The sequence below is a fragment of the Pinus tabuliformis genome, chromosome Q, assembly GCF_031772625.1.
Source record: "Pinus tabuliformis cultivar Carrire ecotype Pingquan chromosome Q, CPIR1, whole genome shotgun sequence".
Lineage (NCBI taxonomy): Eukaryota > Viridiplantae > Streptophyta > Pinopsida > Pinales > Pinaceae > Pinus > Pinus tabuliformis.
The window spans coordinates 723356244-723370015 of NC_142296.1; positions in this window are offsets into that span (position 1 = coordinate 723356244).

Below are 13772 nucleotides of genomic sequence, written 5' to 3' on the forward strand. Positions count from 1 at the left end.
CTTTGGTAAAACAAAAGGAAGAAAAACAAGATAATTCAACTTCTAAAGGAGTGGTTTCCAATTATTATGAATTCATATGCAAGCTAACAATTACAACAATTCACCTACCCAATTTGCCTTCCATGGATTTTTAATTCAATGGAATCATCATGATTATTCTTTAAGATATTTCCAGAAACGCCTTGGTTGCAAATTCTAAATTCACTTAGTCATATTTATAGACAATTCATAGATGTAATTAGCTACAACCATTGAAACAGTATGTCAAACAGTTTGCAAGCATGAAATGTACAACCATTTTGGCATTTTGTCAAACACTTACAACCATCACCCTTAAGGCGATTTCACCAAATTTAACTAACATGAATCTAAGATTACACAATTTCTTTTTCTTTGTCAGTAATGCCAATAAGTGAACCTAATATATAAGTAGAAGTGTCATCCATCTTGATTGCAGCATATATAAAAATTTAGGCACATAATGACTATAAATATTTAAGAATTTTTACAAATAGCCCACAGCGATGTAGCTACAGGGATTGGAGAATTTTGAGCAACGATTAGCCGTCACAAAACAAGTTGTTAGCTATTAAACTATCAAACAAGCAGTCACAATTTATTTAAACTATCAATGTATTAACCATTGAGACTTTAAAATAATAATTCCAAGTTTATATAATAGATTGGTTTCATAAAAAGAGATTACTAGGTAAATCACAGCTAAAAAAAAGAAGCAAGACAAACCACCAGGCAGCAGCAGCAAATCTGTAAAATATAACAAATTACAGAACCAGATTTTGAAAATTTGTTTTTTGAAATCAAAGTTGGGGCGACATGGCCAAAGGGTATAGATACACCCTGAAGTTAAAATGAATCAAAATAGAAACGCCCAAAAACACGATTATTTAAAACCACAACAAAAAAACAAATTCTTATTATCTCATTTATCACTTTTGTCAAACATATAATGTGAAAACTTATCTACCACTGTAAAAAGAGAAGGAAAAACAAAATTTATGATATTAACATATTTTCATAAAACTCATGGCAGCCTAAAAGCTTCAGCCATTAAGACATGATGTAAATCAACTTGCAATGAAACTGTACAAAAAAAACTTACATAAAATAAACTATAGTTATTGCAAAATTCCTTCAACATTTAGTGTGCAACATTTGATATACATCTAAGTTTCAATCAACAACCAAATAAGCAAAAACCATGTAATGATCTACAAAAAAAAACACAATATAATGATGTGAACATTCCTGGCAGTGAATTTATACAATTCAAAAAATGGGAGTATGCTCCAGCTCCAATATCCTTACCAACTTATTGTGAACCACCCAATTTTCCTCCCAACCATATCCAGGAAGAACTTCTCCCCCTAGAACCCCCGAGTTGAAAAAGCTCACAAGCAGTACCAAAAGACAACAGTGGAGAGATTTGCAAAGTAAACTAAGGAAGCAAATTTTCACTTCCTCTCAATACCACTCATGGCCAGCCTCAATAGCTAGAGATCATAGATTTTTAATAATAATTTCATATTTATTATGGAAGAAATTGGGTACTCTCCATATCTCTCCCTCTCACTATTTTCCTCAAGTCTCTTCCACTCTTGGCATCATAATCTCCCCCAAAGTGAGAATACATTAGACTCATATATAGGAGGAGCAACCAATTCTTGTCATAAAGGAGGAGTAATGTGCATGCATTAGATTCCATTTAGAGGAGTGTAACTTATGCCATTAAGGAGAGGTATGCATGCCTTAGTTAAGGAAAGTGTAAAATATGCATTAAAGAGAGCGTAAGAGGAATATTTTATGAGATATTTTTAATGAGTGAAAGGAATGTCATTCTTTGATGAGTGCATAAAATAGAGTGTAATGAAATATTTAAAAGAGAGAGAGAGAGAGAGAGCCATGAGAGTCATGAAGGATTTGTGTGAATTGATTGAAGAGATTAAATTGACTTGTAATTCATTTTTAATAATAATATCATAGTCTCATAAAAGATAATAATAATATTAATAATGTTGAGGATTCAATCAAGATTGAACTATTAGGATTGATTAATGATAAGTTAAGTCGTTTTTCTTCAACTCCGCTTGATTACCAATTTATGCAAGGTGATTTACTATTTTTGGAAAGTCGTGCTTGAGATGTTGGACATGACTTTCTATTTTTAGAAAATCATTCTAGAATTGTGAGAATGAAATTTTATTTAAGGAAGTTCATCCATGAGTAGTATTTTTTCTTCTGGAGAATAGGGATTCTGCACCCCTATTTCATACATCTTCGTATCTTAGTAGATTGAGGACTCTGCGCCCTCATCTACTCCAAAGATCCAAGATTCCACAACTTGATCTTTTTAAATATTTAGGACTCTACGCCTTAAATATACAAGACTCCACGTCTTTATCTTTCTTGGATTTAGGACTCCACGCCCTAATTTCCATGCCCTCTCATCTACTGTGCTTTGAAACTTTATGTTTCTCCTTATGGCACTGATTGTGAGCTTTTACCCATCTGATGATTTGCTGGTAAGGCCTTGTTCAAAGACCTGCACACATTACAATCTCATAGATCAAAGGAATCAAATGAATTTCATAATGAAATTAACTTAAGCACATTTTACCCATAATGGTGCATGGCTTCCGAAGTCATTTTGGTTTTGAAGAAATGACTTTCACAGCCATTCATAATTGAACATCCTTGTTGGAATATGATCAAGTACCCTACCACATCCTACTTAGTACAATATTAGACATATATAATCACACAAAACATGTATCATCCATAAATCATAATTAACCATGAATATCCATGGGTCTATGTGTCTCAATCTTGGATCACCATCCATGTCATACACCCACTTCATAAATATACAAAAGAAAAACATATGTATAACATTTACTTAACCAAAACCATCTAATACAAATAATCAATGATTCCACATATAAGAAGAAATATAACTATATAAAACATTGATCCCCAATCCAATTATCAATATGCCATACATAAACATAAAAGGAAATATAACTATGTATATAAAACATTATTCTTCAATCAAGTGATCACCCGGTCATATATAAACTTGTCAAAAATTACCCTTGATAGGAGTGACAAAACTATACTAAAAAAAAAAATAAGACACTACAATGATTTTCTCTCCATATTTTCAATTTATGATGACTTATTATTATATGAAAAACATATTTTAATAAATTTAATTATAAAAATATATATATTAATAAAAAATAACACATAAATATATATAAAACAAATAAACATATATATTAAAGTGTATGTATATTAATATAAACAATATTAACTAATCATATTTCTAAGTTTTTAGTGATGACATTCAACAATACAATGTTTTATTAGTAGTTTTATTTTTGTGATGAAAATTCTATCTTTATTGTTTTTTAGTTTAATTGAACTATATTTAAATTAAGCCACAAGTATTAGCTACTATGTAACCTTTATTGATAATTAAATTAAAATTCAAAAATTCCACTTCAAAATAAACACCTATATTAACTTAATTAATACTTTAACCCATAAAATATAAATAATTAATTTACCTAAGCTTTAGTTCGCATCATATCACAAGAAAAATTAAACTTACCCAAAAGCTCACCCTAATTTAAAAAAAAATAAAAAAAAATAAATGCCCTGTAAACTCATATCAACTTAATTATTGCCTTGTAAGTTGCACAATGTAAAAACTAATGTAAAAACTTATTTTGTTCTTAGGCTTTCTATAGAACTCTCCAAGGTCTTTGTAGAATCATCGTTTCGATTCGGCCCGTTTTACCCACTCTGCCAGTAATCCGTATGGTCCCGTACCCTTATCTGAAATACGCATGTTAGTTGTTTGTTTGAAGACAGTACAGGTTCTCACTGTCAGTGTTTGCTTGACTTTTCTTAATTTCTCCATCCGGACCTTCCATATATATAAAATAATATTTATGCTAAGATTTTAGAATATTTTAGCTGTGCATGAGTAAAGTCAATATTTTGATTTTGATCATATCTGCAATGTTTAGTTGAATATTTTATTTCATATTTTTGTAGATTTTCAAAATATTCTAGTATTTGCATTAAAATTACTCTTAGTTTAATATCTGCAATGGAGTTTGGAGTTTTAGAATCTGCAATGTTTAGCTGAATATTTTAGCTCATGTTTTTTAGATTTTCCGAATATTCTAAATCTACATTCAGTTATCCTCATCTATATCTCTGAGTATTCAAGCATTTAATAAGAACCTCAGAGTGGCCAGAACATTAAAAAGGAGTTGTCTTTGGCAGTACTCTTGGAAGATAAATTTCTTGTTGGTCAGAAAATTTTCAAAAAAAATGATTGCTAGAGTGTTTGAATAGCTTTTTTTAGGGTGGAAATGGATTCAGCGACATCAAAAACCCTTGAGACACCCAAAATCCTAAAACAGCTGTAACTCAAACTCCCAAAAATTTCAACCCAATTTTATCAAAATCTAACCAAAATTTCTATTATTTAAAAAAAAAATATGACCTTGTTAAACTACTCATTAAAAACATTATTACAATATTCATTAAAAACATTATTGACATTTGACTTGAATGTAATAATGCTCATTGAAACTGTAATATTGACATTTGACTTGGATATAATAATGCTCATTGAAACTGTAATACTAAATAACCCTTGTAACAAAAATCCTACAGGTAGGAGTAGGACACTATTCAATTCAAATGCCAAATTAATGACCAAAGATCTTCAAGATGAATCTCATGGATATCAAAGTGGCCTCTATTCTGAAGATGCCGAAGTTTGTCCAACAGCTATGACAGGACATAACATCCACTTCACCCTGATACTTTTTGGATTACTTCAGGTGCTCAACACTCCCTTTTTTCTCATCTAATTAGTGGAATTATTCATCACTCCAAGTTCCAACGACCATATAAAGCTTTAGGTTGTTTTCTAGTCTGACTAGCCTGTAGGCACTCAATGCTGTTTTATTTTCTGATCTAATTAATGGAGGGATCCCTAAAATCCAATAGCCTCGTAAAGCTGTAGCCTTTTGTTTTCAAATCTGATTAGTGGAGCTCCTGCTTTAATATAATGGCCTTTCAGAATCAAATTTATCCCATTAATTTCGACCGGGCATGACACAACATGGGCATTGCAGATTCATATTTATTGCCTTAAATTTATGACAGTTCCATGACACAAAATTTATGATAGTTCCATTACACAACCCTGGGCCCTCGGAGAGTCTACAACTGACCATTGTAAATTTTGACAGTTTGTGATGTACATGAGAGTTGCAAGTTGTGATCTGTAGTTAATATTACCTTTATTAACCTGACGTTACTCATCAAAACAATTTATAACAATGAACTTATAATAAAAATAATAATAATTTAGTAGGTGTGTGAGATTTTGAGACCAAGATTGTAAGTAAAAAATAGAGTGTTTTTTTATATTTTATAGATGGTAAACCATATAAAATCAACTCTGACTACAAGACTTTGTCCTAAAAAGATAGAAGAGAATTTAAAATGTAATCAATAATTAATAATAATATCACAAAAAATTACGATCTAACTTAAAACTACTTAAACTAATTCTTGAAACTCTTTAATTTTTACATTTATTTTAATATACAAAAATTTTAAATTATTTCTCTATTAAATTACAAAAATATTTTACCAATATAAAACTTGAGCAAAATTTTTCAGTAGAAATCACATAAGAGGAATGTCTAAACTACTTAAATAACTCTTGAAACTCTTTAATTTTTAGATTTATTTTTAATATATTAAATTTTTAAATTATTTCTCTATTAAATTACAAAAATATTTTATCAATATAAAACTTAAGCAAAGTTTTTAGGTAGAAATTACATAAAAGAATTTTGTGGCCACTTTTGGAACCAATGAGTATGATTACTAATAAGTGTGATTCATCATGAACCATACTTATTAGTTCGAAACACATCCCCTAAAATTTTTTCTGATGTAATTTGTACCCAAAAAAACCTTTGCTTAATATATTATAGATTCTTCCTAGAAAACGAGATATACTTTCTGTTCAATATGTTAGGTTTACTTTTTGCAATTTTTATGTGCTTATTAGCATTCTCATCTCCGTTGAAGATGCTTCGTCATTTTATGTGCTATTTGAGAAGTTTGTGAAGCTTACATCACAATTTTAAATCTTATTTATTTTCTGCATAAATTTACGTTAGTCGAAATTTTTGAAATAGACACCGCACCTTCTATCATTCGTGAAAAGACTCGTCCCCGCTGAGAAAATTAAATAAAAGTCATCCCCGCTGAGAAAATTGAACTTTTCTAAACTAAGAAAACTATATTAATAATGAAATAAAAGAAATGAATAATTAATATATTTAATTATATATTTTCAAAAATTGAATATTTTAATTACATTAATTATATATTGTAATATGGGAATGTCCGAAGAGTGTTATGGTTTTGTAGTAAAATTTTTTGAGTTGGGAGAATTATTGATGCAGGGAACTGAAAATTTTCAGTTTTTCAGAATTGAATTTCAATATGATATTTGCTAATTGGTTGTATGAGTAAGTTTTTGAGAGGGGTGTAATCCTCTTTTATAGAAATGTGGTGACTTGACTCTAATAAACTTTCGATAAGGAGTCGAGTTCAGCGAGAGGGAATGGAAGCCTACAAAGAAACTCTAGTGTTTGGGCTCCAATGGCAATCCAGGCTAAAGGGTCATTGCCTCCCAAACGCTGCGTTAAATCCCAAGTCATTCTGAATAACCTAGAAAAATCGAGACAAGTTCTGAAAAATCACGTATTGATCTGTAAATTTATGGGAATCTGGCATAAGAAACAAGATCTAGTAAAGTGGATTCAATTGAAGTGGAAGCCAAATGGTTCAATTGAACTGAGATTAAGGATGAAAGGTTTTTTCATTGTAATGTTTACAAATCTAGAAGATCATAAGCGAATCTTTGAAAATGGACTCTATTTCATGAATAACTTTGGGTTATTTATGTGATTCTAGGAAGCTTGCTATGATCTAGAGAAGGAGAAAATTTTGGTAGCGTCAATTTGGGTTAAGCTATTTTCCTTGTTTAAGGACTTTTTGGAACTTGATATCCTCAATTGTATTGGGAACTCCATTGGGGAATTCATGAAAATTTCAGAGATAACAAAGAGGAGGAGGAAAACATCTTACACAAGAATTTGTATATATATGAATATCTCAAAACCCCTCACGGGATTTGTTATAGGCAATTTTGTCGCACTTAGGCAAAAGGCCCCAAACCCAGATCTCTCACCATCTGTGACACTTCACATCAATCCCCTGCAAGGCCAAAAGCAAAACTATTCCCAAAAGTTACAAGAATCCTAGATTACATTGGTTCAAAACTCGGATTTGAGACTTCATCACACTTTTCCCCATTAGTACACGCAATGACGCATGTTGCATACATGCAACTTATGTTGGTCAACGCAATTTTCCTTTACCAAAAATGGAATGACACTTGGAAATGAGGAAAAATAAAATATAATTTCGAAGCTTCCCCTTCTAGAAGCTTCGGGAACAAATTCATCCATTTTCTGTTGAATATGATCTCGAATTCCTACTAATGAGGCTTTATCCCTTATCTCATGGAACTTACATCCTTTCAAAGTGGATCTAGCCCTAGTATGGTGGATCTAAAACTACCTCATTTTCCTTATAAAAGCAATACCTACTATAGAGTTTGGGTTGGCTTTTGGAGACTCTGATTATGCCCTTATGTTGTCCATTTGAGTTTGGAGGTCCATAATCCATCCTTATGCATTGGTGAGATTGAAGGCTTTATCATTGTGGAAAAGAAAGGATGAGAAGGTTGGGAGAGATTCACAACATCAAGGCCTCAACAAGGGTTGTAATCTTTCTTTGTTATCATTAATACAAATTGCATTGTTTTTCCCATACATCATGTCTTTGATTATACATGTGTAGAATAAGGTTTCTTGATCTCTTATTTAGAGTTATTTGAGTATATCGTGTTGTATATCTCGATCTCTTTGCTTGTTTTGGTTAATTTGCAAGTTTTTTCTTTCGGGAGTTAAAGTTGGAACTAGAGTGAGCGAGTGAAGAGAAGAAGAAAGCTTGCGAACATCAAGTAGATTTCCTTCTTATACTTCGAATATCTCTAGGGAAATATAGTGTAGTTTGTTTGGTTGTTTCTAGGTTAAGCCACTGAACCTAGGGAGATCGCTTATGTCCGCAGAAGGGATTTGTCCAGAAAACAACTTGGCGACTCCACTAGGGATCGAGTTGTTCTTCGGTGATTTTCTTTGTCTGGCCTCTTAGGACCTTCATAGGCAACCCTTTTTGTCTTGTTCAAACTGTAATGTGACTTTAGAAAACTGGACTTCGAGCTTAGTTAGGCCTTTTTCCTCGCTTTTTGTGTGAATCTGTCCCATCGCACTTGTCCTTTTGTGACAATGCAATTCAGTGCAGATTTCATGTGTATTAGGTGCATCACAGTGTAGTTGTATTTCTTGTAAATTGTGATGAATCAGTGAGAGTGCACTGTAGTGCAAGTTTTTTCTCATTAAGTGTGAACCATCACATTAGTGTCTATAGCTTATCTGTGATGATACGTATAAAACGAAAAAATTAGGGCTTCCTTGTCTTGCTAAGAAATTTGTTTTGTTTGTCATGGTTTTCTGAGTCTCTAGTCTATCTTATTCTATGTAAAGCCAACAATTTGTGTGAAATTTAAGTTTGATTGCTCTTTCGTAGGAAATTGTTTTTTCTTGCCAATTAGAACTTTGTGCATATGACTTTATTATTGATTCATCAAAGGACATTTCGTGTTACAATAGTTATCTGTTTGAATTGATTTAGTTTAAATAATCTAGTCATAGTTTCAGTTTTCTTTACACTAAAAATAATAATAATAAAAAACAATTAATTTTCTTATACACTAGGGCTTTGAAATTGAAAAATTGGAAGAGTTCCTTTGAAGGTCTTGTTTGGAATATTTTTTTTCTACATTGTTGAATTGAAACCTCTTCATTTTCTCTAGTTAGATCTTCATCGAATTGAAAAGAGTTCTCTCATATTAGCTGCATTTTAAGAATTCAGGTGAATGTTTTGCTTTTACAGTCAAACAAAAACCTTAATCAAAGAGAAACAATTAAAATTTACCAATGAATCTAAGGAGAATTTGAAATAGTAAAAACATCTAATTGGTCTAGGTTAGAAGACGTGTTTTGGCGTCTCTAAACATAGGATTTATCGTTAACCGTTTGCGTTACATTTTGGGGATGGTCGATTTTCCATGTACTTCGAAGTATATAGGATCGTCTTCCACATACCTTTGGGTATATAAGAAGGTGCTCCATGTACGAAGAGTATATAGGAATGCTCTGTTGATATAGTTACACATTAGATAGCACACACGAACTGTGCTTCCACGTGCCCTCGAGTATATAGGAATTCCCCTCTAGGCTGAAAACCTACCATAGGTAACCGAGTTGATCACCTTGTTGTTTTTGATACACAAAACACAACATCCTAGGAGATTTCCTGCATGCAATTAATGGTAAATTGTTGTTCACAACCACCTGGTAATCCCTTCATACCTAGTGACCCTTTTCACTATTATTGTTTCTTTGATTGAATTCTCACTTTTTACTCCTTAGTATACCTTAGGTTGAGTCTAATGGCAATAGTTCCATATTTTTCCAGTAAAGGAAACCCCATTGATGGGAATCTTGGTCCTTTTCCTACTTTTGAAAATGTTGGTGCTCCTTACATGTCTACATTGTCCCTTCTTGTATTCACAATAGGTTTACCGGTATGGTTGTGTTCAACCCCCTTGGTTCTGAATGTCGCAACTGCTTCACAAGCAAGTTCTCCACCTCAACAACAACAACCTCATGTTGACCATTTTCCTTCTTCACCCACCATTTGTTCATCCCTTTCTTCTTCTTTGTGTAGTGAAAGTATTGATGCTAGTAACCAGGAAGCTAAGAAGAAAAAGAAGAAAAATAAGCAAGGGAGCAACCAACCAACCATTACCATGAATGTGGATAATGTTGAAAAACCTTTCAACATGCCTTGTAAAAATAAATTCCTTTGCAATCTTTGTAAGGGTGGCCACCTTAATAGATATTTCCTTAGTATTTCCAAAGTATTAGAAGTTTGGTCCATAGGCTCACATCAGCCCTTGTCGTTAGCCTCTGGAGATTATGTTGGTGACAAACCATCAACTAGTGATAACAGGTTCCTAATGTTAGCACTCCGTAAATCCCTTAAGGTTGAGGAAAGGGATCCAAGAGGTAACCACAAACCACTTGTAGGTTAAGGTCCAGTCCCCCTAGCCTTGGACAGGGCTCTCTTGTAGGATCAACTATCAATAAAAGACTAATAGGATATGGATTTTAGACTTGTTATTAAGTTCAAAAGGTAGATGACATAAGATTTAATGAAAATTGTTGGGAGAGAGGGCCACTGAAATATAATATCATAGAACATCAAGGCATGCATGAGCCATCTAGATAATGGAGGCAAGGTAGGCACATATTTCAAGTCATTTATCGATTGTAGTATAGTGAAGAATGAGGGAAACACAAAAATAGTCAGTCAAATGTAACAAAGCATATAATTATGATTTTTTTTACATAACTAATGACCAACTATTCAAACAAAACATGACAGAGCAATGAATAATTCCATCATGTATAAGATCCACTATTATCCTAAGCATCTAAGGATGAATTCAAGATAATAACTTCAGGAATGGATATAAGATTAACATAAAGAAGACACAAACTTGAAACCATACACCATAGGAATCTCTGAAAGCAAAGGCAATGTTCTGCTCTGAGATTTTTATTAAAAATGTTTACATATGCAGTGCCTCCTCCTACTCTCAACAAATCCCCCTTATTTTTATTACATTGTATATTTAGCCATTAAATACCATTTCGGCCTAAGACCAGGTACATTGAATTTTTCCAACTAAGTGGATCAAAAGGTGCATTTTAGCATGGAAACAGCAAGATTCGGGTTCAACTTAGGAACAACAATGAACTTAGACAAATCATTTTTATCCTCATCTGCACATAGTCCTCTAGAAAGCCCTGAATTGTCTGCCATGGTGCCAAAAATCCTGCTAAAAATGGGAAAAAATTATTTGGATGCCTTGGTTCATTGCCCCTCTGCCTTATCGGGTTCCTTCTGAACAGTCCAAACCATAAAAACATGGAGAATTATCATGACTCTAGAAAGGATGTAAATGCCTTTATGCATTTCTTAGTTTTGTGACCAGAGGTGAGACCAAGGCTTATTATATCGAAGCATTTAGTTGTGTGATGCTTTGAACTACATGGGGTGTGAACTTTGCGATATGTCTAGCCCTTGAGACTTAGGCGGAAACTACATGATCAGGGCCTAGGGTCAAAGCCTTTTGGGGCTTAGAATCTTTTAGCTGGGAAGGGGTTGATTCTTTGAAATATCGCTACGATGTATTGTCGTTTGGAACCACAGAACCACAATCAATACCCATTTCAGGACATGGTGAAAAGGGGTAAATTTTCCTCATTATAAACCCAATATCACAGCTTTCAATCGGAGCCTTTACTCTGTAGCTACAACAATGCCATTTCTCCGATTGTCGATATGTGGCATGGCTCAATCCACGTGGAGAGGGTGTAGAAATTCCCACTGTAGATCAACAAATTATGCAATATACTAAAGCAAAATACAAGATCTACTTCTACAAAAAACTTGCGGAAGCTTAATCGATTTTGAGCAAGATCAAATAGAACACATATAATTGAGAATGAGAATGCAATCACGCATGAACATATAAGAATACTCTAGGGAAAGCCTCAGCTAAAAACCCTGATCTTTGTATTATCATACAAGTGGAAATATGTTCAGATTACACAAATCATTAGCTCACAAGCTATCCTGCTCTCATTACAATCCAGCAATACAGCTCACAAACTGAATAGACACAAGATATTCCTTCCCTCAGCCCTCCAAGCCTCCTATTTCCTTGCGCAGTTTTCCTTGGGGTCCAATGCTGCCACCTGTGTGAATTGGCTTCATCACACACTCATTAAACCCAAAAGTAACTGCACATTCTCCAAGGAATGGATTCCTTCTGCATGCAAGAGATATCCTCCATGGAATATTCTTGTAACTGATAGTACACTTTCCCATCATCTGATCTCAACTGGGTCTCTGTTTGAATTGACATGGATGAGTTATTTATGAGAGAATATTCAGTTATTTGAAGTGCAGCAGTTACATGCATGCATGCATTAACTAACTGAACTCACAATTAGTTCAACAAACTATTTGAACTAATCTAACTGGACTTAACTCAGTTAACTGAGTTAACCAATTACAACTCGAATTACAACTCATCCTTATCTATTTAACTAAGGGATAAATTCCTCAATCAATGGGATAATTGTTGCATGTCCTCACATAGACTTCATGTTTGATTTTCTCCAACTAATTAACTCAAGATGAATTAATTAATTATTAATCAAAAAGCTGCTAAGAACAAATTTGAATTTTACTTCTCAATTTTAGTTTAGAGACTAACTAAAATAGGAATGTATTCCGGAATTCTATTTATGGCAGTGCTATTTTTAGCACTTCTGTATTTATCATTTCTTGTTGCTATTTTCAACACTCCCTCTCAACAAGAAAGGGATTATCAGTAACCCCAATCCTATCTTTGTGGAACTCGAACTTGCATCTTGACAATGCCTTAGTCAAAATATCTGCATCCTGTTCCTCGGTCAAAACATACAGCAACAACATGATCCTCTTGACCACACAGTCTCAAATATGGTGATACTGGATATCAATGTGCTTAGACCTATCATGAAAAACTGGATTCTCAGAGAATTTGATACAACTCTTATTATCGTAGTAGATCATAGTTGGATCCATCCTCTAACCAAATAATTCCACTAGAATCCTCTGCATCTAAATGACCTCATATGCTGCCTAACTGGGAGCCATGTATTCAGCCTCTGCTGAGCTAAGTGCAACTAACCTTTGTTTCCTATTGTACCAGGAAACTGCCACTGAACCAAGGTTGAAGATTCCTCCAGAAGTGCTCTTCTGGTCTAATGGACTCCCTACGCAATCTGCATCTATGAAGCCCTGAAGCTTCACTCCCTCTGTCTTTCTGTACCACAATCCATACTCAGATGTGCCTCTGAGGTATCTCAGCACATGCTTCGCTGCCTTCCAAAACATCTTTTTATGTTGAACCATAGCTTGACTCAGCTAGTTCACCGCAAAGCATAAGTTTGGTCGTGTGTTCACTAGATACATAAGTGAACCCACAAGCTGCCGATAAACAGTAGCAGCTACTACCTCACCTGAAGTAGCATCCTCCTTCCTCCAGTTCCCAGCTAGAGGAGTGTGCATGGGCTTGCACTTCTCCATGTGAAAGCGCCTCAGTATCTCATTGGCATACTTGCCTTGAGACAGAAATACTTCCCCATGTTTCTACCACACTTCCATGCCTAGAAAGTAGTGCATAAGACCCATGTCTTTCATCTCGAACTCTCTTGCAAGGTCCTCCTTGCAAGACGATCGATTGATCATCACTTTTCAAAATCAGATCATACACATAAAGAAAAATGATCAATGGCTTACCTTCTACCATGATGTGGTAAAGGTTTGCATCTACTTCACTCTTGGTGAAGCCCAACCCGATGAAATCACTGTCGATCCTGGTGTACCAAGCACGG